Raw genomic sequence first — 26,649 nt, 5'->3', positions numbered from 1 at the left:
TCAGCATCTTACCAGGAACCCGTTTTTGGTTGTCAATCGGGATTAAACTACTTGTTGGCTGAGTTTCAGTGTCACAGGCAGGGACTCTCCTCTACAGCCCCAGCAGCAAAGACATGGTTCCCAGTGGCCTGGAGCAAGGTTTCAATAGAAACCCCACAACCTCCTTGCACCAGGCACAAAGTGGGACTCAGCCAGCCGCTTACAAGGCTGAAAAAAAATGAGAGACCGTGTGTCCTATACTAATAGGGGGTTTGGACTAATTCACTCCCACTCATGTAAAAAAAGGATCATCAGATTTAGTGAGCGTAGCCGGGCTGGTTGACATAAAGGGGGAGGTTTTCGAAGGTAAAAAGGGCAATTTAGGTGCCCAAATCCCACTGAAAGTTAAATGGCATCTGGTGCTCGACTCCCCACTTGGAATCTTTAAAAGCTTCCCCCAAAGGCGAGAAATTTTCCAAAAGTGCCTAAGTCCATTGACTTTCAGTGAGGCTTCTGCTGGGATTTGCAAAGGAGTCTCAGGAAGCTAGGATCGGTCTACATTTCAAAGTTTTACTGGCATAGTTGTGTTGGCTAGGAGTGTGAAAAAAATTATTCAACTCACACCCACTAGCCAATATAGTTACACCGTTAAAAAAATTCATCGTAAACAACTATTCTGAGAAAAGTGCTTGTGTTAGCATAGCTAATGTTGTTCAGGGAGGTGGGGTAGATCTCGCAGCAAGACTCCTTTTGCTGCCATACCCTGTGTCTTGGCTGAGGGGCTTTGCTTTTGACACAACTGTCACAGCAAAGGCTCTGTAGTGTAGGCAAGCCCTAACTTTCTTAGGCTGCTTTGAAAGGCCCAGCCATAGGCTCTGAAACGCCTCAAGATTTTCATAAAGCCATGGAAATGTCAGGCTGCAAGGGACTTCAAGAAGTCATCAAGCCCAGCTCCCTGTGCTCAGGCAGGACTAAGTCAACCTAGATCATCCCTGACAGGTGTTTGTCCAACTTGTTCTTAAAAATCTCCAACGATGGGGATTCCACAGCCTCCCTTTGAAGCTTATTTATTTCAGGGACATGACCGGAACATAGGCAGTCAGGCCCAATGGTTGGATCTATTGGGGTAGCCAGACCTAGAGGTTAGAGCAGAGCCAAGCTAGAGTCTAGGACAAGGGCCACATGACATCCAGGAGCACAGCTGAGGATCAGAGTCAGTGATCAGAAGCCGAATCCCAGAGCCAATGGGTGAGCCAGAGACTTGGCCATGAAGCAGAGCCAGGGGTTTTGAGGATGGAGCAGGTATGGGGCTGAAGCAGGTGCAGGAAGGACCAAGCACAAGGGCAACCCGTGCACTGAGCAGCAGCTTTGGCTGTTGCTGGGTTAAACAGCAGGTAGCTCCACTCCCATCAGGCAGCTCCTGTTAGGAGCAGCTTTCTCCAGCTCCTACTGCAGTCTCTCCCTCCCTTACAATTCCAGAACTTAACTACCCTTATAGTTAGGCAGTTTTTCCTAATAACTAAACTAAATCTCCCTTGCTGCAGATTAAGCCCATTACTTCTTGCCCTACCTTCAATGGAGATGGAGAACAATTGATCACTGTCCTCTTTTTCGGGGCCCAAGCATAATATTTTCGGGCCCAGGACAAACTTGTAGCACGGGCCCCCTCCCACACACATACCCATGAGGGTTGCAGCCTGGGCTGGGCCCCCCAGCGTCTCTGGGTCCCAGTAAAGTGTACCCTTCCCCGCCATGCGGGGTCCCTGCTCTTTTTAACAGCTTCAGCGTATTTAAAGACTCAGTCTTCTTTTTCAAGACTAAACAGGGCCATTTTTAAAATCTTCCCTCATAGGTCAGGTTCTCCCAACCTTTTCTCATTTTTGTTGCTCCCTTCTGGACGCTCTCCAATTCGTCCATTATGTTTCCTAGAGATCACGAGGGTTAAAAATATGTTTGCAGAGCACACACTAGTGCACTAACCCACTGACTGACCTACCTAGTAACTTCATTTTGAGATCAAGTGAAAGTTTGTACAGCAACCAAGAACGCTATGTGCATTACTGAAGAAAGAAGAATTTGGTCCCAGCCCCCAAGCTGGGTAAGGAAAGGCAGGAGAAGGCTAACAGCACTGCTTACATGGAGAGCAGTCAGAACATTTTTAGCTACATGTATTTTTGTTGAAATATGCTGTTTGGTCAAGCCTGAAATATTACATGATGTATTGATTTTGATGAAGTTTTCAACTGGAAGTTTCTGAAGTCCAGGTTAGGTTTTCTGGTCACTTGTGACCAGAGAGAGAGAGAGAGAGTTGGATTGAAAACTTGACCTTTCCAATCCAGAAATGGATGTTTCAACAAAATTCTGTTTCATGAAAATGTTTCTATGGGGTTTTTTTCCTCCACCCAGAAGATAAACAAATTTTAAGACCTCAAAACTTGTTGCAAAATGGAAACTTGGTTTTCCAGCCAGTTCTGCTTACAGTTTGTAAAGATCAAAAGAAAGAGGAAATACATTAGACTGAAGGGAAAAATAGTATGAAATGTGCAAAAAAATTCACATTTATATTAAAGAAAGATGAAGATGTAAAGGTTTTATTTTTCATTTTTTCAGTTTGCTTTTTTCCCTTCTTTCACCTCCCCCATTCCACCCTGCCCCCCTCCCCTTTTCAGGGGCAAAATGAAAAAAAGAGGAAGTGGGGGGAACGTGAAGACAAAAGACCAAACCAAAACCCTTTTGCATAAAGAAAACAATCTTCAAAACCTCTGGACTGAAAGTAATTTTGAATTTTTTCACTCTCAGTAGTAGTGGTAGAGAAATGGTAAACCTCTGACTAGGGGACATAAATTAAAAAAGAGCTGTTAAGTAGGATATGCCATTCTGATCCATGTATACCCATTCTGAATGATGTAGCCCATCTCCCACAACAGCATTCTAAGGACCATGGTCTTTCCGAGAATATTGTTATATCAGCGATACGACAGACATAACGGGATGTGCATTTAGCAGAGAAATACAAGCACAATATGCCAAAATGCATTAAAATCCAGGTTGTAAAACAGAGTAACATTAATTTTTTGTAATGAAATAATGATGTCTGGAGTTCTGTTCTGCATGAAGAGGCACGTGTTATGCTGTGTCTTACTAGTGTATGTTGCCCCAGAGTGAGGAGAATGATAGAACAATAATTCCATTAGGTGATCCTGCCCATCGACTCAAGGTAGCAAACAATTATTTAAAAACAAAAACAAAGATGACAAAGTACCGAAAAATAATACTTCCTTTCTCCCATTTTGTCTAGTCTAGACTTTTGTCTAGTCTATTTACATTTTCTCTCTGTGAAGCAGAGACTGTTCCCTTACTGGGTGCTTTTAACTGCATCTAAATACAATTATAACATGTTACTTATTAGTCCTATTGCAGTAGTACTTATATTCCCCAGCCAAAATTAGGATCCCATTGTGCTAGTCAACGCACGCACGCACACATAATGAGAGAGCGTCTCTGCTCCAGAGACCACACAGCCTAAAGAGTAAAAAGAAGCAATGGCTGGGAGAGGAAACAGAGTTGCAGCAACTACCCCAAGGTCAGTGGGAGAATCAGAACAGTAACCACGTCCGCCGAGTTCCAGCCCAGTGCTCAATCCACTAGATGACGCTTTCTTTTCTCCCATCTTTTGTCTCGTCAGTTGTGAGCTCCACAGTGCAGGGACTGTCTCCTACTTAGGGTGTGACTACACTGCAATGAAAAGGTATGATTGCTGCCCCGTAGACATGCCCTAGCTTTGAACTGGGTAATTACTCAGGAGGGTAACCGATGATTAAACCCGTGCTGACACGGTTTCACTGTTTCAGCACCCACCCTAGCTAGACCAAAGCTACCAGAGAGCTGCTGCAATCACACCCCCCAATCGCAGCACAGACAAACCCCAGCTACATGTACAGTGCCTAGCACAAATGGACTCAGATGTTTGGTGGAGGCTCTAGGCACTACTATAATTTAAATTACTTCCCAACAAAAACAAAAAACACAAAAAAACCAACCCAGGTAATCCATGGGGCAGCTCTGAAAACAGAAGGATATGAGAGTACAGGATTATATGCTCTTTTGTGCCAAATAATGACATCTAGCATGAAAGCTACACTACCATACCCATAATCCTCTTCAACCCACTTCACACTTTAACACTGTTTACCTTTGTTCCAAGTAAGAGCCCTATCTTGAGATCCTGACTGGTGAAACTTCCCCAAGAGCGAGTGAAGAATCAGAACCATAGGTATATAAAAGTACTGCACCATGCGTCAGTGTTCATTTGTCATCTTCTCATTGTCGTGGATGGAGTTGAGGCTGACATTAACAATCCAAACTCTGTGTCGTACAGGAGTTTATTACCTTATGTTTCTTCCTGCTTATCACCTACCAGAAAACGCAATGCATCCATGCAGAATATCTACAATATTGCATTTAATCTAGTTAGGAGTCCACACAGATTGTATCCATCACTGATTTAAAAAAAAAAAAAATAAGCTAGCTCTCATAAATATGTACAAGCAAATACAAAACTCCTTCTACTCCATCCTCGGTTCCCAGGAGATGGCATTATTATTATTCCTCATCCAAATAACTACTACATCTCAATGATAAAGTGAAGATTGTGTGTCACTTGCTAATAGAATTAAAATATATGTAGTGGATAAGAGGTCATGGGAGTCTCTATACTTTGCGGTTAGAAGAAATTTATTATCTAGGCACAAATGGATGAAATAAGACTGGGGAGTGAACAGCCAGTTTTGAACATTTTGTTGCTGCTGTCAGTTTAATTCAATACCAGGTTCCAGCAACATTATTTTAAAGCTTTTAATAAATGGAGTGGCAATCTTAAAAATCTTGTGGAAGCATTAATGTCTGCTTTTATTTTTTACTTCTGTTCTGCAATTGTTGTTTGCCTGCTTGCCTCTCATACAAAGCCCCTGGAGATTCCAGGATAATATATGGAAATAATTTGATAACCTAGCTGCATAGTATTCAATTCCCAAAGGAGCTAGTTTATCTCCAGCAACAGCGGCGTAACAGAACTTTTAATATGTTTTTCATCAGCACAATTCATCAACTGGCTTTTTGTTCATTATGCCAGGACAGCAGTGGACCTGTTTTCAGGACAGATTGCAAACAAAGAGCCCCCTTGTGAATCGACGCAGCAGGCTACCTATTGTTTCTGTCTACATTCTTTCTTTGCATGAATTTAATGCTGACAAAGACTGAGCACCCAGTGGGTGAAAGCGCCAGCATAGGAGTCAGGAGGCCCTGGTTCAATTTCTTACTCTGCCACAGATTTCATGTATGACCTTGGGCAAGTCACTTAGCGTCTCCATGCCTCTGTCAAATGTAGATAATTGCACTTCAGTACCTCATAGGGTAACTGCGAGGATACAATCATTAATGATTCTGCAGTACTATGGCAATTTCATGGAGCAGGTGAATTTGGAAGCAGGGCAAATACTCTGCCAATAAGCTTGAGCTAGAAGAGTGACCTTAAAGAGTAGGCCACAGTCTTTTTTAACTGAACCAAAGCTCTGGGGGAGCAGATTTTCCAAGCTGCTATAAATTGGTATAACTTCATTGAAAGTCATAGATCTACATTGATCTGTACCAGCTGATGACACAAACCATGATTCTTTTGAGATTTCCTTCAGCACCACCTAACCTGGGTCCTCATCCTTCGTTTCTCCTCTTCAGCAATACTTAAAGGAGGGACCTCTTTGGATCCCAAGAGCTTCGTTGGTGCCCACCCTCTATACTTTTCCTATTTATTGTTGATTTGATTTGTCAGGTTCCATACCCTGCAGAAAGAGGTAGAGCCATTCTTCTGACTCATGCGGGCAGCCAGATCAGGTGGATTTATTAGCAAAAGGTTGAGATGCAAAAGCTGAAAGGCAGATGGAATTTAAGATAGAGGCTGAGGTGGCTGCTTAGGAGGAAGATCAGGCTCAGGTTTGTATTTTGTGTCACTCAAATTAACCATAAAGAAAATTCCAGGAGGGAGGTAAATTTGGACCATATTCAGTGTGTGTGTAATATTAGGTACAGGGTCAAAATGCCATCCGCTTACAGTACATAAAATACCCTGCCAATATGACAAATCATCTAACATGCCTTCCCATCTGTCCAAGCACCCAAGTCCTGGTGTAATTTTTTAGAAATGGTTGAAGAGGTACTCAGTTTGTGCTAATGTTGATGCAAAACACAGAGCCCATTTCCATAAGCCACATCCCACTCCACTCAGAATGCAAAGTGCCTAGAGATGTCGACAGCACTATTTATGAACTTGGAAACATTTTCCTTGTGAGTTTATAAAGGTACTGAACATTTCACAAATTTGTTGAAGATTGTGGTAATTATGATTTCGGGAACAAGATGTCAAGAAAAAAAGCAAGACAAGAAATCACCATTTGCTGTTGCCAGACTCAGAAATTATCTGGAAGACACAGAGTGCTTTTCTCAGAATACATTGAATATACTGTGTGCACCTTTCAGCATCTGAGAGAACCAGGGTACAGTGCTTCCTCTTTGCATTTTCAGTAGGCAGAAAATAAACATGTTTTTCCTTTTTCTTGCTTCACTTGAGGGATAGTAAGAGCTGTACACAAACATCTGTATCAAACAGGTGCTCTAACATCTTTGGAACAGCATTATCCCAAGGGAGGAAACCAAAACATATCTCCAACCACTGGAGCAATTCTCAAAAAAAAAAAAAAAAAAAAACCACACACCTTACAATGGTAAAACCAACCAGACAGAAGAGCTGTCCGTGCTGTCTCCTGATTGCCCCCCGAAGTCTCAATAAGGCAGTGCTCCAACATAAGCTGCAGTACAAACCATCCGAGTCTTAAGAAATTAGGGTTTTCATCTATACTGACCTAAAGAGACAGTAGAAACATCAGCAACAAAGGGTGTGTAGTAAAAACACAGTTTGCAATCTTCTTGAAGAGTAGTACACACCTCAAAACTTAGAGAGGAAGTGGCCTAGCACAAAATCTGAGCAACTTTAAGACTTTGCACACAGACTTGTTCATGCCTCAGTAGCTTCATTCTTTAAAGTGTAGAAATATAAATTATGGTACATTTAGGTGCAAAATCTGCTTGATTCTGTTGGGGAAAAAGAAAACACTGGCGCTCTTAAATACTTACTAAATCCCCCACCCTGCCCACTTATTTATACTCTCTAGTTCAGGACAAATTCATCCCTGTAGTGAGTCAAAGGGCTCTGAACCCAATAACACAAGGCCTGTTGAGTCTGCACACCTAAGTGCTAATCATTGAAAATGTCAACTGTTCCGAGGTACATGCTCACTGACCTAGTTTGTAAAAGTGGTTGTGCATTTCATGCATCCAACTCAGTTGCTGAGTTTTCAAAGTTCAGTCCTTGGTATTTAGCTGCCTGATCTTAGGGCTTTGTACATAGATGTTCCTTTTATAACAATGTAGACATGCAGGCATACAAGTATGCTTTTCAAATAGTCTTACTCCTGGGAATCTTGCATAGGTCATCAATAACTTGCTTGTCAACGGACAGTAGAAAGGAACTGGTCTCTACATTCTTGTCCCAAAAATCTTTGGGAGAGATCAATAGAATCATAGACTATTAGAGTTGGAAGGGACCTCAGGAGGTATCTAGTCCAACCCCCTGCTCAAAGCAGGACTAACCTCAGCTAAAAAATCCCAGCCAGGGCTTTGTCAAGCCACAGCTTCAAAACCTCTAAAGATGGAGATTCCACCCCCTCCCTAGGTAACCCATTCCAGTGCTTCACCACCCTCCTATTGAAAAATCTTTTCCTAATATCCAATCTAGACCTCCCCCACTGCAACTTGAGACCATTGCTCCTGGTTCTGTGATCTACCACCATTGAGAACAGCCTAGCTCCATCCTCCCTGAAACCCCCTTTCAGGTAGTTAAAGGCTGCTATCAAATCCCCCCTCATTCTTCTCTTTTGCAGATTAAAAAAACCTATTTCCCTCAGCCTCTCCTCATAAGTCTTGTGCTCCAGTCCCTAATAATTTTTGTTGCCCTCCGCTGGACTCTCTCCAACTTGTCCACATCCTTTCTGTAGTGGGGGGCCCAAAACTGGACACAATACTCCAAATGCAGCCTCACCAATGCCGAATAGAGGGGAATAATCACTTCCCTCCATCTGCTGGCAATGCTCCTACTAACGCAGCCCAATATGCTATTAGCCTTCTTGGCAACCAGGGCACACTGCTGACTCCTATCAGCTTCTCATCCACTGTAACCCCCAGGTCCTTTTCTGCCCAACTGCTGCCTTGCCCGTCCGTCCCCAGTCTGCAGCTGTGCATGGGATTCTTCCGTCCTAAGAGGAGGACTCTGCACTTGTCCCTGTTGAACCTCATCAGATTTCTTTTGGCCCAATCCTCCAATTTGTCTAGGTCATTCTGTATCCTATCCCTACCTTCCAGGGTATCTACCACTCACCCAGCTTAGTGTCATCTGCAAACTTGCTGAGGGTGCAAATCCACCCCATCCTCCAGATCATTAATGAAGATGTTGAACAAAACCGGCCCCAGGACTGACCCCTGGGGCACTCCGCTTGTGACTGGCTGCCAGCTAGACATGGAGCCATTGATCACTACCCGTTGAGACTGATGATCTAGCCAGCTCTCTATCCATTTTATAGTCAATTCGTCCAACCCATACTTCTTTAGCTTGCTGGTAAGAATATTGTGGGAGACCGTATCAAAAGCTTTGCTTAAGTCAAGGTATATCATGTCCACCGCTTTCCCCACATCCACAGAGCCAGTCATCTCTTCATAGAAGGCAATCAGGTTGGTCAGGCATGACTTGCCCTTGGTGAATCCTTTTGACTGTTCCTGATGACCTTCCTCTCTTCAAATGCCTTAAAATGGATTCCTTGAGGACCTGCTCCATGACTTTTCCAGGGATTGAGGTGAGGCCGTCTGGTCTTTAGTTCCCTGGATCCTCTTTCTTCCCTTTCTTGAAGATTGGCATTCTATTTGCCTTTTTCCAATCATCAGGGACCTCCCCCAATTGCCACGATCTTTCAAAGATATCATCAATGGCTCTGAAATCACATCAGCCAACTCCCTCAGCACCCTCGGATGCACTGCAGCTGGCCCCATGGACTTCTGTATGTTCAATCTTTCTAAATAATCCTGAATCTGTTCCTTCAGCACTGAGGGATGTTCACTTCCTCCCCATTCTGTGTCATCCAGTGCAGTAGTGTGGGAGCTGACCTATTCCTATTCCTATAGGATGTCTCTCATTCTCTGGGTAAACTGCACTGAATAAAGACTGAGTTCTTATAAGAAACACCCTTCTTGCCAGATGGGAAGAATTATGAAGGGCTCTATGCAATCCGTACATTCTCTGAACAGTATTTTGCTCCAGTTCCCCCCCACCGATAATTATTATAAATAAATACTTAGACTAGACTTGCAAAGAGAAAACTGCATGGTTGTATTTGATGTCTGCATATTTCTTCCATGCTTCATAATTCAGCACAGACAGCTGCCTGCTTGTGTAAATCTGCCATTTGACTTTATGAATCTCATGAGTTGTAGCGCAAGCAGCCCGGCTTTTGTGTAAAAATGGTGGAATTAATGAGACTCAACAGCGCGGGGCATTTTTGGATGAACAGGTACCTAAATGTGAGCAGATTGAAGGAGACATGGATACGCTGTTTGACTGGGAAAATGATTAGTAGTAACCCCAAATGATTAATATAGAACAGGATGTTTGCCTGACACTATCTCACCTGAAGCTAAATGCCTTTGAAGCAAACACTTCAATCTTTAAAATGCATTTATCCTCAGGAAAAATGAAAGGAATTGTCCTTCTGAGTTCCCACAGACTTGTTAGAGTCCTCTGTGTGCCTGACAGGTCTCAGTTATCTTGACATTCATTAAGAGATGATTCTCTGGGTCATGGATTCCAAATTTATTATGGATTCCAATAAATAAAATGGAATTCTTCATGCATCTCTGACTTGAAAATAGATTGGGGGTCCTGACACGAAGGGCTGAGCTGCCTGGGTAGAAAGAGCTTTTGTAAAGACTGGATGCAGGGAAACTGGAATTATCCAGTGGTCTTGTTCAGGGCTATTAGTGGCAGGAAAAAAAAATTGCCCTGGCAGAAGCTGTCCGCTTTTAACTGAAGGAGTAATCAGAAACGAATGGGACCTGTGGCCACATACCTCAGGCAGTGATATTGTCTGTTCTCGTAAGCTAAGCAGGGTCATGCCTGATCAGTTCTTGGGTGAGAAACCACTGAGAAACATAGGTGGGAGGAGGGGTCAGTAGGCAATGATCTTTTTCTGATTCACTCCCCAACCCAATACCCCAGCACAGCATTTGTGAAATATTGCATTACGGGAGACAGTCTCTTTGAACGAAAGGCATACTTGAGATTACTACATTTTACCATGGTGCTATCCAAAGTGAAGGTGTTGGCCAGGACAGGCACAGAGCTCAATCTCCTAATTCCATAATCCTGTGACATTCTGAGACCCTTCCAAATTCAGAATTAGGAGTTCATTGCTGAACAAGTAGGCTTCAGGGGAGCAGGAATGAATTTAAACAGTTTCTTATGCCCACATAAAAGACATGGTGAATATCTGAAGTATTTAAGGAAGCACGTCTAGGGATTAAAAGCACAAACAGGGAGTCGGGACTCCTGGGTTCTATTCCTGAATCTGCTTTCAAAACACAGTTTAGCCTCAGAATGGTCACTTAACTTCTTTGTACCTCGGTTTACCCATCTGTAAAATGAATGTAATACAGCTTCCTAAAGCTGTGCAGGAAAAATATGGTTACTTGCCTTCTCATAACTGTTGCATACGTCCGTTACACTGTATGCATGTCCCGTGTACTGGTACTGGAGAGTCTTCTCCATCAATACCCACAGGGGCCACCCCATTTACCGCTAAGCTCCTCGAACTGTGAAGCAAGGGTATAAAGAGCAGAACCTCCCCAGCTCTCTTTCAGCTCATCACCGGAAGCCGGTGGTGGACCCTGATGCGTTGGGGAAGGAGGTGTAATAAACACATGCAACACATCATGAAGAACCGTTAGTTACAAAAAGGCGAGTAACCATTTTTGATTCTTTGGGTACATCCATCCATTCAACTGCAGGTGACTCCCAAGTGCTTATCCCAGCCAGTGGGACTTGGAATCTCAGCTGAACAGGGACTGTAGGACCACTTTCCCTGTGCTTGCATCTTTCCTCGCTGCAGCAGACAGTGCATAATGTCTGGTGTAAGCACGGGTGGAAGATTGCTTCACCACCTTGCAGACGTCCATAAACAGGATGTGTGCCACAAATGTTGCTGAGGCAGAATGCAGTGTGATTGAGTGCCCTGTCAGCTTGTCATGAGGCGTTACCCCTTTGACAGCATAACACATTACGATGCAGGTTGTAATCCATTTTGAGAGCCGGAGTTGTAACTGGTTGACCTCTCATATGCTTGGCATAAGAAACAGAGAGCTGGGAAGAAATTTGCAAGGGTTTTGTCCTAGTGGGGTACACAGCCAGAGATCGAAAAACATCTAGGATGCAGAGTCTTCACTTGCCCTTGTGAGTAGGTGGCTCTAGGAAGAAAACTGGCACACTTTGGAGAGAAACTTAGGATATAGTCTAAGCTGAACTCTGTCCTTGTAGAAAACTGTGTGTGGCAGATCAGTGACCCATGCATTCAGTTCTCCCACTCTCCTAACAGAGGTGACGGCTACTAAGAAAATTACCCTGCTGACAGATGTATGAGACTGAAGGTTTGAAAGGAGGGTTGATCAGAGCAGAAAACACTCAATGCAAATCCCAAGAAGGAGCTAGGTCTCTGACAGTCAGGAACAATCTATCCAGACATTTCACGTACATCGTCAAAAATAGGTGAGTGGAAACAGTTTTACCATCTATGCCAGGATGGAATACTGAGATGGCGGTCATATTTGCCTTAATGGAGCTGGTGATTAGACCAGACTCCTGAAGGTGCAAGAGATTGTCCAGAATTGGCATGGGATCCCCCACACACCTACAGTATATGAAGGACATTTGTTTTCATTCTAAAGCATTTAGAAATTTCCTGCAGAATGAAATTTTCAAGAACAAATTTGTTTCAGATCAATTGAAAGTTTGGTTTTGATAAAATCAAAAATGTTTTCAATAGTCCAAAACAAAATGAATTTCATACTGTAACTTACAATATAAAATTTTGAACTGAAAAGTCAAAATGCAAAATCAATGTTTTGAAAATGCTTCATTTTGATTTTTTTTAAATGGCATTTTGTCAAAATCAAACACTCCCATGCAAGGTTTTTATTTCAACAAAACAGAATTTCCAGTGCTGAAATGCCCATCAGTAAATTTTTGACCAGCTCTACTAATTATCTTGGCTTCTTACATGGTGTTGTAAAGCTTACTTCATGCATTTACAAATTTTTAAGGCTTTAAGGCTTTCAAGACTTGGATATTCTTGAATGAAAATGAAGAAGGGCAAATTATTTTATAGGATAATGTCTGAAAATTTCCCTCAGTGGAAGAGTTCATATTGTAAGGTAGTACACTTGATTTTCCTTGTGTTGTTAGAAAGTGTGCTTTGTTTCACCAAAGAAATGTGTAAGACAGAGCTGTCTTAATAAGCCTTTCCATGTATGAAGGCTTTACTTTTGGCAACCTAAAAGATGACAAAAAGGAGAAAAGAAAGGGTAAAATATTACACCTTGGTCCTTGAAGAAATTTCAACCCACAAAATACTCTTGCTGCCATGAATAAAGGCAGAGACAAGGTCTAAGACAAGGTTTCAACAACAGGAGTGGTGGGGGCAGGGAGAAAGAATGAATGGGTGTGTGTGGGGGGGAAGATTAACAAGTTTCATCCCAATAGCAAATAGGATTTTTTCCTGCCAAGGTTAGCTGACACAAGCACAAAAATGTAATAGCTATAAATTTGTCTCCAACAAGATCTATTGTCACTTTCAGATGATGGAACCTGTTCTATCATCCAACTTTTAAAATATATACACAGAGCAAGACATGCTATTAACCTATAAAATAACTGGTTTTGAAATTTTAAGAGGATACACACACACGGTATATTATTTGAAGTGGAAAATAAAAACTAGTACATGATTAACCATTTCTTAAATGAAACATGCTTTCTAACAAGTTGGAATGCAAGATTCCAACCTGTTTTACTCATACAAGTAAATCCTACATAAATTGATAGCTCTTCTTGTGGAACTCAAGTAAGCCAGGTTTGTCCTTCCTACATACAGCATTGGCTAAGGCACGCAGTACAGAATCTCACCCATAGAACCTAACAGAGACTGAGATCTTTTCTATAAGTTTTGTTGAATTATGCTATAGGATTCTGTAGCAGAGACAGGATCGTCTGTTAAATTGCATAGGGTGGCTCCAAAATCCATACAAAGATGATCATGTTCTATTCTAGCAGCAAACAGGGGAGTTTTGCGAGTGAGTTCTCCACGTGAAGGGGGAGCGACTACGTGACCCTTGGGATGAGTTTGTCGTCTGGTGTTGTGTGCTTGTTTGCTTCTCTCTCCCTGCTTGACGGACGTTTATAACGTGGTCTGTTGGGGGAGAGGAGGGCTATGTGCTGAGCCTAGCAGCCTGCTAAGCAAGGCGGAGAGCTTACTAACAGGATTCTAGCCTGCCATCCTTTGATCTCTTATCCCTTTAGGATCCCTTGACAAGGCAGCTGGGCTAACCGGGAGAGAAGAGGGGTTTAAAAAGCCAGTTCCTAAGAGACCACGGGAGTTTTGCAAAGGGGTTTAGAGAGGGATCGTGAGAGCCAGATATACCTAACATACATTCTCTAAATTTAAGCCAATAAACCCCCACCCAAATCACAAAAATCCCAGCAAGAGTAAAAAAAAAATGCAAGCAGAAGTCCAGCAGCCAAGTGAGGGCTATCCAGTTTATTGCACTCAATGCAGCATGTACAATTACCAACATTGTGGCATACGCATGCATTCCCTGCAAGTGACTCTCAATGCACGGATGGGATGATGGTATTCAGAGGAGGGATTTGGGTTTATTAGGAACTAGGGAGCCTTTTGGGAAAGGAAGAACTAATACAGGAAGGATGGGTTCCACCCAAACCAAAACATAACCAGAGTGCTGACATGTACAATTAAAAAGGTTAGAGAGGAGCTTTTAAAATAAGGGCTGAAAAAAAGCCAACAAATGTGAAGGAGCACATGGTTTGACAGAGACATTCTTTAGAGGAGGAGTTATTAAAAGGGACACTCAATATCCTAGTAAAGAAATGAGGATAGAAATGGATAAAGTACAGGCAGGAACTGAAGAGAAACAAATGAAAAAGAATCCCATTCAATTACATCGCCATGAAGGCAGACAACTAAATATTGATAAATTTTATAGGTGCTCGTATAAAATTCAAGAAGTTAAAATACTAAAGATGGGTGAACTGGACTGCCTGGTATTAAAAAAGGATAAGTTATAATAGTCATCACAGAAACTTGGTAGAACGATGAAAATCAATGGGACACAATAATACCAGGGTACAAAATAGACAGGAATGACAGAGTAGGTCGTGCTGGTGGGGGAGTGGCACTGTATGTGGAAAAAAAAGCAGAGTCAAATATAGTAAAAATCTTAAATGAATTTAACTGTACCATAGACTCTCTATGGATAGAAATTGCATGCTTAAATGAGAAGAGCATAACAGTAGGAATATGCTACTGACTACTTGACCAGGATGGTGACTGACTATGAAATGCTCAGGGAGATGAGGCTATAAAGACAGAAAACTCAATAATAATGGATGATTTCAACTATCCCCATCTTGACCAGGTACATGTCACCTCAAGACAGGATGCAAAGGTAAAATTTCTCTACACTATTAATGACTGCGTCTTGGAGCAGCTAGTCCTGGCATGCACAAGGGGAAAGGCAATTCTTGATTTAGTTCTAAGAGGCCCATAAGATCAAATCCAAGAAGTGAACTCAGTAACAGTGACCATAATATAATTAAATTTAACACCCTTGTAGGGGGAAAAAACACCAAAGAAACCCACCAAAGTAGCATTTAACTTCAAAAAAGGGGAACTATACAAAAGTGATGAAATTGACAGGAAAAGTCACAGGACAAATGCCTGCAATCTGCATGGAAACTATTTAAAAGCATAATAGAGGCTCAAAAAAGATATTTTCAAATAAGAAAAAGTACAAAGGCAACAAAAATGATTAGGATATGGAACAGCTTCCATATGTGAAGAGATGAAAAAGACTGGGACTAGTCAATTTGGAAAAGAGAGAACTGAAGGGGTATGTGACAGAGATCTATCAAATCACCAATGGTGTGAAGAAAGTTAATAGGAAAGCATTATTTACCCCTTCACATAAGCACAAGAACCAGGGGTCATCCAATGAAATTAACAGAAAGCAGGTTTAAAATGAACATAAACAAGTAGTACACACAACACGCACACAACCCGCACAACTCACTGCCAGGGGATGTTGTGAAGGCCTAATCTATAATTGGGTTTAAAAAAAAAAAGGAACTAGATTAATGGGGGACAGGTCCATCAATTGCTATTAGCAAAGATGGTCAGGGACACAACCCCCTGGTCTAGGTGTCCCTAGACCCTTGACTCCCAGAAATTGGGACTGGACAACAGGGAATGAAGCACTTGATAATTACCCTGTTCTGTTCGTTTCCTCTGAAGCGTCTGGCACCAATCACTATCAGAAGCCAAGATGTTGAGCTAGTTGGACCATTGGTTTGACTCAGTATGGCCGTTCTTAGTATGTTTCTTTCAGGGCTGAATCAGAAACTCACAGATATTTGAGACACATGCAGTTTGAATAATCAAGAAATTAGTGTAATTTTGCTTCACCTTTTAAAAACATCGCCAAGAGAAAACCAATTCTGATGATTCCTTCAGTGGTCATGGAAGAAAGATTTTACTGCATCATCAACAATGCTGAACAGCCTTTCTACTTAAAAATATCCACCACACACATTGCTTCCTGCTCTTTTTATTCTTTATTCCTTCTATATTCAGAGACATAGGACTTGGTACATTCCTTGTAAAACACACAAAATTGCATCAAAGAAGAGAGCAAACGCCAACAATTTCTACTCCCAACTGAAAAATCTCCAGAGCCCTGACCTTCAATTAGCTGCTCGGGTCAAAAAACAGGCAATATAGAGAGTTATTCTTATTCAATACAGTTCATCACAGGATTTAGGATACCTAGAAAGATAATTATTTCATAGAGTTTGAGAAATCAGAATTTAAAATAAATAGATCCCAGGACTGAAGACTAGAACAGACAGGGCAGTTGACACTGCTGATATACCATGCTTATGAAAAACTTGCAGGTCTTGCACATATTTAGAAATGAAACCTGTTTTCCCCAAGCTATCAATTGATATCATTTCAGGGTATCACATTCTAGTAAAAACAGTCCCTACAAAACAGCAGAAAATAATAAGATATTTCATATTTCTCTTGTGTTGAAAAAGAAGATTGAACTGAAGGTTTTCAATTCATGGAAATCATGAGCTAGAGTTTTCAATGGGTGGTATTATTTCAAGTGGTGATACTAATGATCATGCCAGGAAAAATGATAGGTATAGCTGTGAAATGCTCTTGAATGAACAATACTTTGAATCAAATTGTAAACATTATTCTTATAATGCATCTATAACCTTGCGAGCAACAAACCCACAAGCGCAGGGTGATCTGGTTTCAATCTAGGATTCTACTTGCAAAATCCCAATATGCTGGGTATCTAAAACAATTGTATACATTTCATTAATGCATTTTTCTAAGCTCAAAGGAAACTCTCTCTCTTGCTGAAATCATTTTCCACTTGAGTAAAGTTTTCACAATCTTTTAAAATACCCATAGATGGATGCTTGCCATACATTTGATGTGCTTTGCTTCTTACCTTGAGGTATGGTATGCATCCTTGGAGCAACAACACAGAAAATAATAGTGCATGTTACAGCCAGTCCTTTGAAAGTAATAGCCTTTTGAATGTATTGTTATTAGCCACACTGCATGGGATTTCCCTCAGTGGCACTGGACAGTCAAAGAAGACTCTCCCGCCCTCCCTGTTGACTTTAAGAGTTTGCCCACCATTTATAAAATATGAGACTAAAGCACACAGTGATCACATTACACTTCTGTTGAACGTCAACAAATGCTAAATGCAAAGATCTAAAGCCCACTGACATCCATCGAACTCCTCCTCCTATTAACTTAAATGGGCCTTGAATCTGCCTCTTTGTGATGTGAATATTGCAGGTCTGGAATGCAATCAAGTCACATAAACTAACTAGAGTCAGACCGTGATAGTACTTGGAAAAGAGACATGAGCATTTGTGCATATCTGACTCTACTGGGTACACATTAGAGGCGCTATGGAAAAAAAAGAAGCCTGTATAGAACCACGGGCACAGAACCACATTGGCTGCTATTAGCAGGTGCAAGGACGTGCCAGACAAAGCAGAAGCCACTTCTGAAAGTCAGGAGCTGTAAATCAACTCTCTAGAACCGCTCGGTAATAATATGCAAAGCACCACTAAGACAGCAGGCAATAAACCAGACTTCCATCCTGCACTGAAGCAATGCCAATGGTTGCCAGTTTAAGTAATTCCAAGAGATGCTTTCTCTGATGGAGGAAACAGCTGCAGAACTTCAATGAGACCCTAGAGGCGCTAAATGCCTGTCTGTGTCTGCTGATTCAGACTTGACAAATCAGCTGAGGAGAACCTTAGCTGGCGCCTGGTAACTTGTCTGGCTGCTCTCACTGTCATCTGCCTTTAAGGGGCTTAGCATGCCATTACCCAGGATTCCTTTGACTATTACTCACTGTCTTTTAAGGGCAGTGGTGTGAGAATTGGAATAATTCATTCCTTTGTTTGTTCAAAGGCATAATGCAAGAGGGCAACATTAAAGCCACAAAGAACACACTGCTGGATTGTTATGCTTCACTCAACTAATTACCCTCAACGTAAACTGTTACTAAAGTACAGGAAACAAAAATATATCCCAGTTAGAGAATGCGAGCACAAATGTGGGTCAACTCCTCAGTTGATAGTAAGTAAACAAATATTCGCAGATGTCATTAGCCAAATCCATCCCTGGTGAAACACCACTGATTTCCCAGTAAGAGCAGGTGAAAGGTACAGCCGTGATAGACTTGGAGACCTGTAAATCTCTAAAAAATAAAAAATAAATTTAAAAAAGTGCAACAGAAGTTTTTCCTCATCATATGAGTCACCGATATCAATCCCCTCCGCATTTCGTACAGTCCTTGGTCTCTGCTATGACTGCCAACCAATGTTATGTAGACAACTGTCCACAAAGGAATTGTGCAGAGACCACAAACTCATTTCACAGAGGCCACCCACAAGTAGAAATCTTTTCAGCACGTCTCTGCTTCTAAAACTAGCATATTGCTAGGAACACTGTATGCCTTAAACACCATGAGACCTCCCTCTCCGCCTCCCTTCTCCCGGCTCAGTTTTATATTTAGACAATAATGAATTATTGGAGACACATGCTGGAGGCATGGTTGAGCAGTCATGCACGTAAAATAGAATACAGCAACACAGAACCTACAAGAGGCATAAGCAGAGGGCAGGGGTATCCTGACAGGATTAGAAAGACTTTGTTCCCCTCAGGGCATCTCCTCTAAACTCATTCTGAAAAATGGTATTATATTCTTAAAGACATGCTTAAAAATATATACACTAAGAGAAAATTGGTTCAGAACAAGAGACCACAAGGAAAGAGGAAGTTTCCTATTTCCTTTGGAACACATCTGCTTATTTCTAAGACATGGCTTCTATCAGCCAGGCCCCTAGTTGCTGTAAACCAGGGCAGCGCATGGACCTTTGTCAGTTTGCACCAGCTGAGAAACTGGCCCTATAGCTTTTTCCAGCTATAGGAGCCTATAATCCACAGAGTCACAGACTTATTGTGGGAAATATATAAAAGTGGCTAGATTTCCAAAATTGCCTGAATCCAGCCAACTGACACAGAATTAGTTATCTTCTGTGCCCAGCCAAGGGCTAGATGGTGACTTCACCCCTGCGTAAGAGATGACAAGTAGCAATGCTGCCCCAGGCCAAACTGAGGAAGCAGTTGTGACTTCATCTATCAAAGGTTTTGATAACACAGACTATCACCATGGCACCTGAATGGCTCTGAGGAGTCCCTGGTTCTCCCAGCTCAGCAGGGGAGTAAATTGCTCCTGGTCCACACCATTAAAAGATTACTTTTCTCTCTACATTAGCCTGCTTTTCCTCCCCTCCACCCTCAGACCAGCAGTGTGTGCAGCCCATTCAAGCACTTATGGGAGCACCTTATGCCTCTTTTACTCCCTTGTAGTCTCACACAACATATGGCCATCTTGCCCTAAACAATTTGGACATTTAGTACTAGGCATGCAAATTTAGATGCTGCTTTTCAGAACTGGATCTTGTGCATGTACTAAGTATATGCAATATTGATAGACCAAGGGTTAGAACGTACAGTACAATGGTCCTGTGAGATTTCTCTCTAGCAATTATAAATCATAATTATCTCTTACCAGAAAATTCCTGGCTCAAGATTGACACTCCATGCAACTGTTTTGGGACACTCAAGTTGTTTCTACCACTGGCTCCTCTGAGAAAAGTCAGGCTCCTGCTTAGAGATACCTACATTTCCGAGTCACCTGTATCGTATGGGCTAGCCAGGGCTAAAGTAACATGCATAGGCCAGGAAGTCAATTCTGATCTCCGCTTTAAACATGGATTCATTTTGTGACCCAGGGCAAATCATTTTGCTTCTCCACCTCAATTCCCATTTGTAAAATGGGAATACTGCTACTTATTACCGTTCCTCAAAGGGCAGTCCTGAGGGTCGCTGTCTATACAAGCCCAGGTATAGCGGGGCTAAGATTTATAATGATGGATGCAAATACAAGGCCATTTGACATATGCCAAAAGGGTAAACTCAGAAAATAATATGATGGAAGCCTTTACATTTCAAGGGAAAGCATTGTAAAAAGGCATAGTTTGGGGAGGCAGGTATACAGTTCGCGGCTCAGCATCTAACACCCACCACTCAAAGATTTTTCCTACAATTCTGCCTGGCACAGCACTTGTTGCTAACGAACCATAACCAGGGACCAAACAGTGCCTCTGTAACACGCACCAGGAAAGTATGGGTCCTTGTCCCTTCTGCTAGGGATTTGACATAAGGGTGTAATGGCCTGCTGCAGCTGCTATTAAAATGACTCATCTCTTATGCTTTTAGCATTCAAATTCCTAAGTTTAAATCCCAAGCAAAGGTACAGTCAAAGGTCAGTTACAGTCCTGTACACCCTGACTTATCAAAATGAAGCACAAGTTAGCATCTCTGGCAACCCTTTGGTTGAAAAACAACTGGGTTCTATGTAAAGCACCTGGCACTGTCAGAAAGTTCTGTAAATATTTGCCATAATCCAAATAAAATAAAATATCCAATTTGAAATCAAATATAATCCAAATACCCAGGACAAGTCAATGGGAGCTGAGAATCCAACTCCCTCAGGCCTCTTTTGAAAATGCCAACAGTAGACACGGTGGTGAAGAGAATATTGTTATGAGTCACTTTAAATCTTGCTGTAACAGGTGAGGCGTGATCCTCCCATTCAGGATCAATGTGAGGAAAGCCATTGTAATGAGACCGCTTGAAATAATTAAGTGGCTTCCACCCAAAACCCAGCCTCATGTCTTCAGTTAAAGGAGAAGCACATTGCAGGCCACTCAGGAATATGAACTATATGGACAGGGCCTTGGACAGAGAGACAGAAACAAAGAAAGCCAAGCAGATAGAAACAGAAGTCCTGGTAACATAGCCCTGGGAGAAAACTTGCAGAATGCTGTTGGGCTCAGAGTGCTGGCTGGAAAGGCAGGTTTGGAACATAAAGCAAAGAAATCCCCCCACCTTCCATTTGATTCCTACTAAGTGCAGGGAAACAGGAATTTATCTATAATCTTTATAAATTGCATCAAAGAAAATTCCCGACTCTATTATCAATTTCTCCTCCTAACTAGAACAACTCTTAACACCCTGAATTTGTCTAACTGCTCAGGTCAAAATAAGTAATGCTATTAAAGGGTAGAGCACCTGAGCATACATTGCAAACCAGACATTTTGAATCAGATAGCTATTAATGGCAGCAATCAAACCTTTAATACATGCCTGTCTTCAGATTCTCCCCGCCCCCCTTTTGAAATAAGGTAAAAACATAGGTAAAAGCAAAGCATTTAGCTCTCTGTGAACTGATAGAATATTACTAAGCTTAGATTTCATGCCTGGCCTGCTCTTGCAGGTGTAGAGCTAAAAGAAGACATCTCACTATTGACTAGTTCCTTTAAATATAGCATCTTTCAATTACTTTAGCTTGAAATGAATGTGCTTTTAAAAAAGATCTTGAAAAATAGACTTACTCGAGAAACAGACCCTGGTATGTTCAGGCCAGTTCTCAACATTTTCCATACCACCATGTCCACGTTACCCCAGAACAAAGTTTATAACACATACACACCAACTGGAACTCTGATATGGAGCACCTCTGAAAAGCTGCCATGCAGCTACAGTGACCCTTGATGATTTTTATAAATCAATTCCCTTGTTCATTCCCCTTTCTTGACCTTTGTCTGTCCCTTCTTTTATGTTTGGAAAGCACCTTGTGCACTGCAGGTGCTAACATAAGCAAATAATCATAAAAATCAGGCCCTTACAGCGGGGAACTTTGCAGCTTTCAGCTAGGCAATCTAGCTAAGACCACATGGAGAGAAGTCAAAAAAATGAATCCCCAAAATCAGTATGTAACTAAAAAACCCCAGCCTTTGAGGAACACAAACAAAAGCGACCACTGAAAAGAGTAGTACTTTTTTATAACAAACAACAAAGAGAAGCACAGAAATGCTACAGAAGATTATAGCCAGAAATAAATGTCTTATGAGATAGAGTTAAAGGGCACCGTTCATCCTATTCACTGCTTCATTGTATTTCAGATGATCCCACACCCCCACTACCATTGTTTGTTTTTGTTCTACCACCACAAGAACCACAGGCACCTTTCAAACATCCAGAAAAGTGGATGAGCCTTGTACGCAGAGACAAGATCCCAGCTGCTTCAGGCTGGTATTCAGTGCATTGGAGAACAAAATGGATGAAAAGATAAGAGAGGCAGAGCAAAGAGTGTGATGTTAGCAGAAGAAATACTAAGGCTAAGGCCCAGAATGAGTGTGTGACTAGCTAGTCAGGACAGTAGGGAATCTGTATACCTTAGTTTGGATGCTGGGATGGTGTGATTTATTTTCACACAGCAAAAGGGGGCCTGCCTTTAAGGCCCAAACATAAATATAAGCAGGCTTATTTCATCCAGACTCCCCAAAACAAAGATATAAATTATGCCTCACCTTGGCAAAACATTCTCAGAAGAAAACAAAACCTGAGTACATCTCTTCACTCTGGGTGTATTCCCATATGTCTTTCTTCAGTGACCACCAAATGTAGATTCAAGCCCAACTCCACAGTCAGCATCCCTCTTAATTAATTAATTCTCCACAGCTGATCAATCTAGCCACAAAAAACCTCAGGGAGCACAGCTGTAGCCATTACTATGTAACAAAGGAAGAGGTTTAACCCTTTCCCTGCCCTTTTCTGAGTAATGTCTATACACCCCATCCCAAAGTGGAAAAAAGAACCAAGGAATTAAAGTAACATTAGCGCAGGGGTTCTCAATTTTTTTTCCTGGGACCCCCTTTGAAAATATTTCAGGATGTAATGACCCCCCCCAAAAGCAATGACCCCCCACCTCATACCAGCCCCCCCATGCCACGCCACCCTTACTTCTGTGCCGCTGCTGGGAGTGGCACTGCCTTCAGAGCACCCCGCCAGCAGCTGCTGCTCTACCGCCACCCAGCTCTGAAGGGCTTTGGCTGTCAGCCATGCACAGGACCAATAATTGGAATCCCGGCATGCACGGGGGGGGCTGAGAGCTCGCGATCCCCCCCATAATAACCTCGCAGTCCCTTGAGGGGTCCCAACCCCCAGTTTGAGAACCCCTACATTAGTGGATCTCAAAGACATTAAATAAATTGAGTTTTTAAATCCAAGGTCCATTATAGATGCGGAATAGAAAGAGAATTCCAAGTTAGGAGTGACAATGGCATGAAGATGGCTATTGTCAGCCATTCATTAGAGCAGTGTTTCTTAACCTGGGGGTTTAGAGGGGTTGCAAGTGCAGAGCTGGTATTGGGGGTGGCAAGAAAGGCAATTGCCTGGAGCCACAGGGGCGCCATGAAACTAAGTTACATGCCTCAGCCCCGTGGGGGTGGGACTCAGGATTCAGGGGTACAGTAGTTTGGAAAGGTTAAGAACCACTGCATTAGAGGGTAGAGATTATATCTGGTGAACAGACTGCGGTCTTAATAGGTAAAAACCTGCTTTGCTTCAATTCTCTTATTCCCCATTTAGTTTTACATAATCACAGCACCTAGGGGTTGGTGCGAGTGACACTCCTAAACAATCAGTTCAGTGCATCTAAAAGATGGGACAATCACATTTCTTTGCGAAGTGAAAATTAAAGCGGAAAGGGGGATTGAGAAATAAATTGCAACCATCAAAGACATTACTCAATGAGGCAAATTGCAGTTCAGTTCAGAGGCTTTACAAAGTTACTTTTTAGTTCAAATTGCACAAGGTAACTATATAATATACCTTATTGTGCATTACTGCCACTAAGTTACACTTTAAAGGAGCAAGAGAAGTTGTCATAAATAAAGGCAATGAAAGAAAACTCACATTGTCTTTATTCTACAGCAAATCTCCCTTGCCTGGGAAGAGAGAGCATATACCCTTTTTATTGTTTTATATACTATATGATGTTGAGTAAGCTGATAAATTACAGTGAAAGTACCCTTCAATGGAAATGCAGTGTTCTTGCAAAAATGCTGATAAACTTGTTCCTTTGGAAACTGAATGGGTAATGCCCTCAACAGGCTGTGATTCGTTATTTGTTTCAAGAGATGCATCACTCGAAATTAATACACCAGTACAAAACATGACAGCATATTTTCCTGGTGAAGATGAATGGCAAGAAACAGTTGTGCTGGGTATGTAATGTATTTAAACAGAAACTTCCTTGTGTTTGAGCTTAATTCCTTCAGCCCACGTTCCTTTATGCTACAACAATAACACAAAGAAAGGATGTGTCTGCTACAGCCTTAGCTAAGCGGCATGTAGATTTTTAGCTCATGAAGTAGCTGCTCATAAACTAAGCTTCTGAGATCCCAGGTTCAATCCTGCCTGCCCACAAGCAGGGTCTGTCAGCATTACACGGGCTTTTTGCTGCAGACAGACCTTGCTGTGTTTCTTGATATCTGGCCTTGCTCTGGGTTCCCCTGTGGGCTACCATTGACCTGCCCCTGCTCCACTACCCTCACCTCAGCAGACCTACTGGGCTTCTCTGACTTGGCATGCCTCATAGGCTCCAGTCTGACACTGTGATATGACACTAGTGCAGACAGGGGCTTCTGGCCTTGACCCATACCCCGCAACTGGGATCTTTAAAAAACACCCGTTCCTGCAGCATGGTGACTTTTTCTCAGAAGTCTTCCATGCAAGTCATGAGCAGGTCCAACCCTCCTTTTTTTTTTGATAAAACCTAAGAAGATAATTGTCTCAGGCGGTATCCAGATAAGATAAATTCACACCATGTTAATTCTGAGGCACATAATCTTATTTTGGCCTTAGTTACGCCTGGCTCCCCCCACCCTTGGGCTCAGGGGCCCAAGCACCCACAGAAACAAAATAGTGGGTGCTCAGCACCCACTGGCCACCAATCAGCTGCTCCCAGGAGCAGAACAGTGGGTGGGACCAGCCGCTTTCAGCTGGGATGCTGCTCCGTGCAGAGTGGCATCTGCCTGCGAGAGCCTGGCTGGGAGAAGCAGCTTCCCTTCCCTGCCCAGGCTAGCTGCTGGGGGCAGGGGCCATGTGAGGTGGAGTCCCCTTCCTTCCCCCTCACCCAGCATGTTTCTGGTTCACTTGGCCCCTGTTCAGGAGCCGGCCCGGGCAGGGAAAAGAAGCTGCTTCCCCCAGCCAGGCTCTCTCGTATGCAGCTGCTGCACTGCAGAGCAGTGGCCGGGAGGGGCTGGGGTTGGAAGCAGCTCCCGCTGGCTGCCAGAAAGAGCGGCCAAACATGCTGGGGGAGGACCATAGTGGGAGAAGGACAGAGCCACTGCAGGTAAGAGGGGTTGAGAGAGCACAGTGGCCATGGACAGGGCTGGGAGAGGGGTTCACTGTGAAACACGTGACCAGTCATGTGCCCTCGCCCTGCTCCTCCCCCAAGACCCGCAACCCCCCTCCCCACCACAGGCACCCACTTCCATGGATAAGTGCAGCACTATCCACTTAACTCCACACAAAGTTGCTCACTTACTAAGCTTTTACCAGCTCAAAAGAATATGTTGGCACAAATACATTGGGCTGAGTTAGTGGCATTTTTGTTTTTTACTTGCTGCCAGAAAAAGCAAAAACAAATCACATATAATGCAAATAAGCGACAACAAAAAAATAATTACAACTAAAAAAGCTGTTTGTGGTTTGGTGTTTGTCAGTATTACGCCGCAGGTAACAGAAAACATCCTTCCTTTTGTGAAAGACAGCCAAGAATTAACTAGAGGCAAAGGGAAAGATAAAGATGATCTTTAAAGGAGGAATGTGAAGGAAGTGCCTTTGAGCTTTTCTGTTGTGCCAGATTATTTTTACCATTAGAGCGTAAGAAAAGTAAAACCTATTTTAAAAAAAAATGGGGGCAGATCCTCTACCAGTGCTAGTTAGCAGTGCTCCTTGGAGAGATTCCGATTTACATCCACTGAGGTTCTGGCTGATGCTGTGTGTGTCCTACTGAAACCTCAAATCATTCACGTCAACGTCTCACATTATAAAGTAGGCCGTTTTGTATGAGTACTTTCCAGTCCTCTTTCTCCGTAAGGACAGCAGCTAATTAGCGGACACCGAATGGGATGACAACTGGAAAGCCTGGCTCATGTCTCCTTTTTCAAAAATAAATAAATAAAAGTGCTTGAAGTGAAGGCATTTGCAGAGTTACCAGCTAAGCAGGCTGAGTTGATGCACTCTTAGGGCTTGAGTCCCCCTCTCACTCACACCTGTGTAAGTCGTGACTCACTCCGCAGTTTCCAAGGACATTTTGCACCACTGTGTATGAGATTCAGGCTCACAGAGCATGTATTGAACAGAGCGCGCTCCAAATACAGTCAATCAGTAAAACAGACGTGCATTTCGGTGTGTCTTTAAAAAGAATGTTTTACTGGGTAGGGAAGAACGTCACTTACTTCAGAGTTGGAGTGTAACTTGGACTAGACGTGTTAGCCAGGACACAAGAGCCAGCTTTATAACTGTACTCCGACTACTTGGATCTTGGTTCCAGACCGGTAGTAGCAAGAGAGGCTATTCATCTGCTTACTGCTTCCCCAGACCAGATGGATGGGGAGTGGGTAGGAAGTTGGTGAAACCTTGGCTCAATACCATCTCCTAGTAAACTAGCACAATGGAGCCAGTGCTGGGATAGGCCACATATAAA

At 42.6% G+C, this 26,649-nt stretch overlaps 1 protein-coding gene across 5 annotated transcripts in view; it reads right to left on the bottom strand.

Annotated features, from left to right (window-relative positions):
* The window catches only part of LRRTM4 (leucine rich repeat transmembrane neuronal 4), a 651,824-nt gene that overhangs the window by 523,258 nt on the left and 101,917 nt on the right, over positions 1–26,649 (bottom strand). The window contains exon 1 of one of the 5 annotated variants that reach the window (XM_067545846.1): positions 22,463–22,572. The exons of 1 other annotated variant lie outside the window; for it this stretch is intronic. The gene's annotated coding sequence lies outside the window, so the exon portion shown is untranslated. Of the gene's footprint in view, positions 1–22,462; positions 22,573–26,649 lie in introns of those variants that run through there. 3 more of the 5 variants (XM_067545848.1, XM_067545845.1, XM_067545844.1) reach the window with 3 other exon arrangements.

This window comes from Emydura macquarii, unplaced genomic scaffold (assembly GCF_026122565.2).
Source record: "Emydura macquarii macquarii isolate MOO-44397 ecotype Brisbane River unplaced genomic scaffold, CSIRO-AGI_Emac_v2 contig_1110, whole genome shotgun sequence".
Taxonomy (NCBI): domain Eukaryota; kingdom Metazoa; phylum Chordata; order Testudines; family Chelidae; genus Emydura; species Emydura macquarii.
Note: the sequence above shows the minus strand (reverse complement) of the source record. Positions and strands in the feature narration are given on the sequence as shown.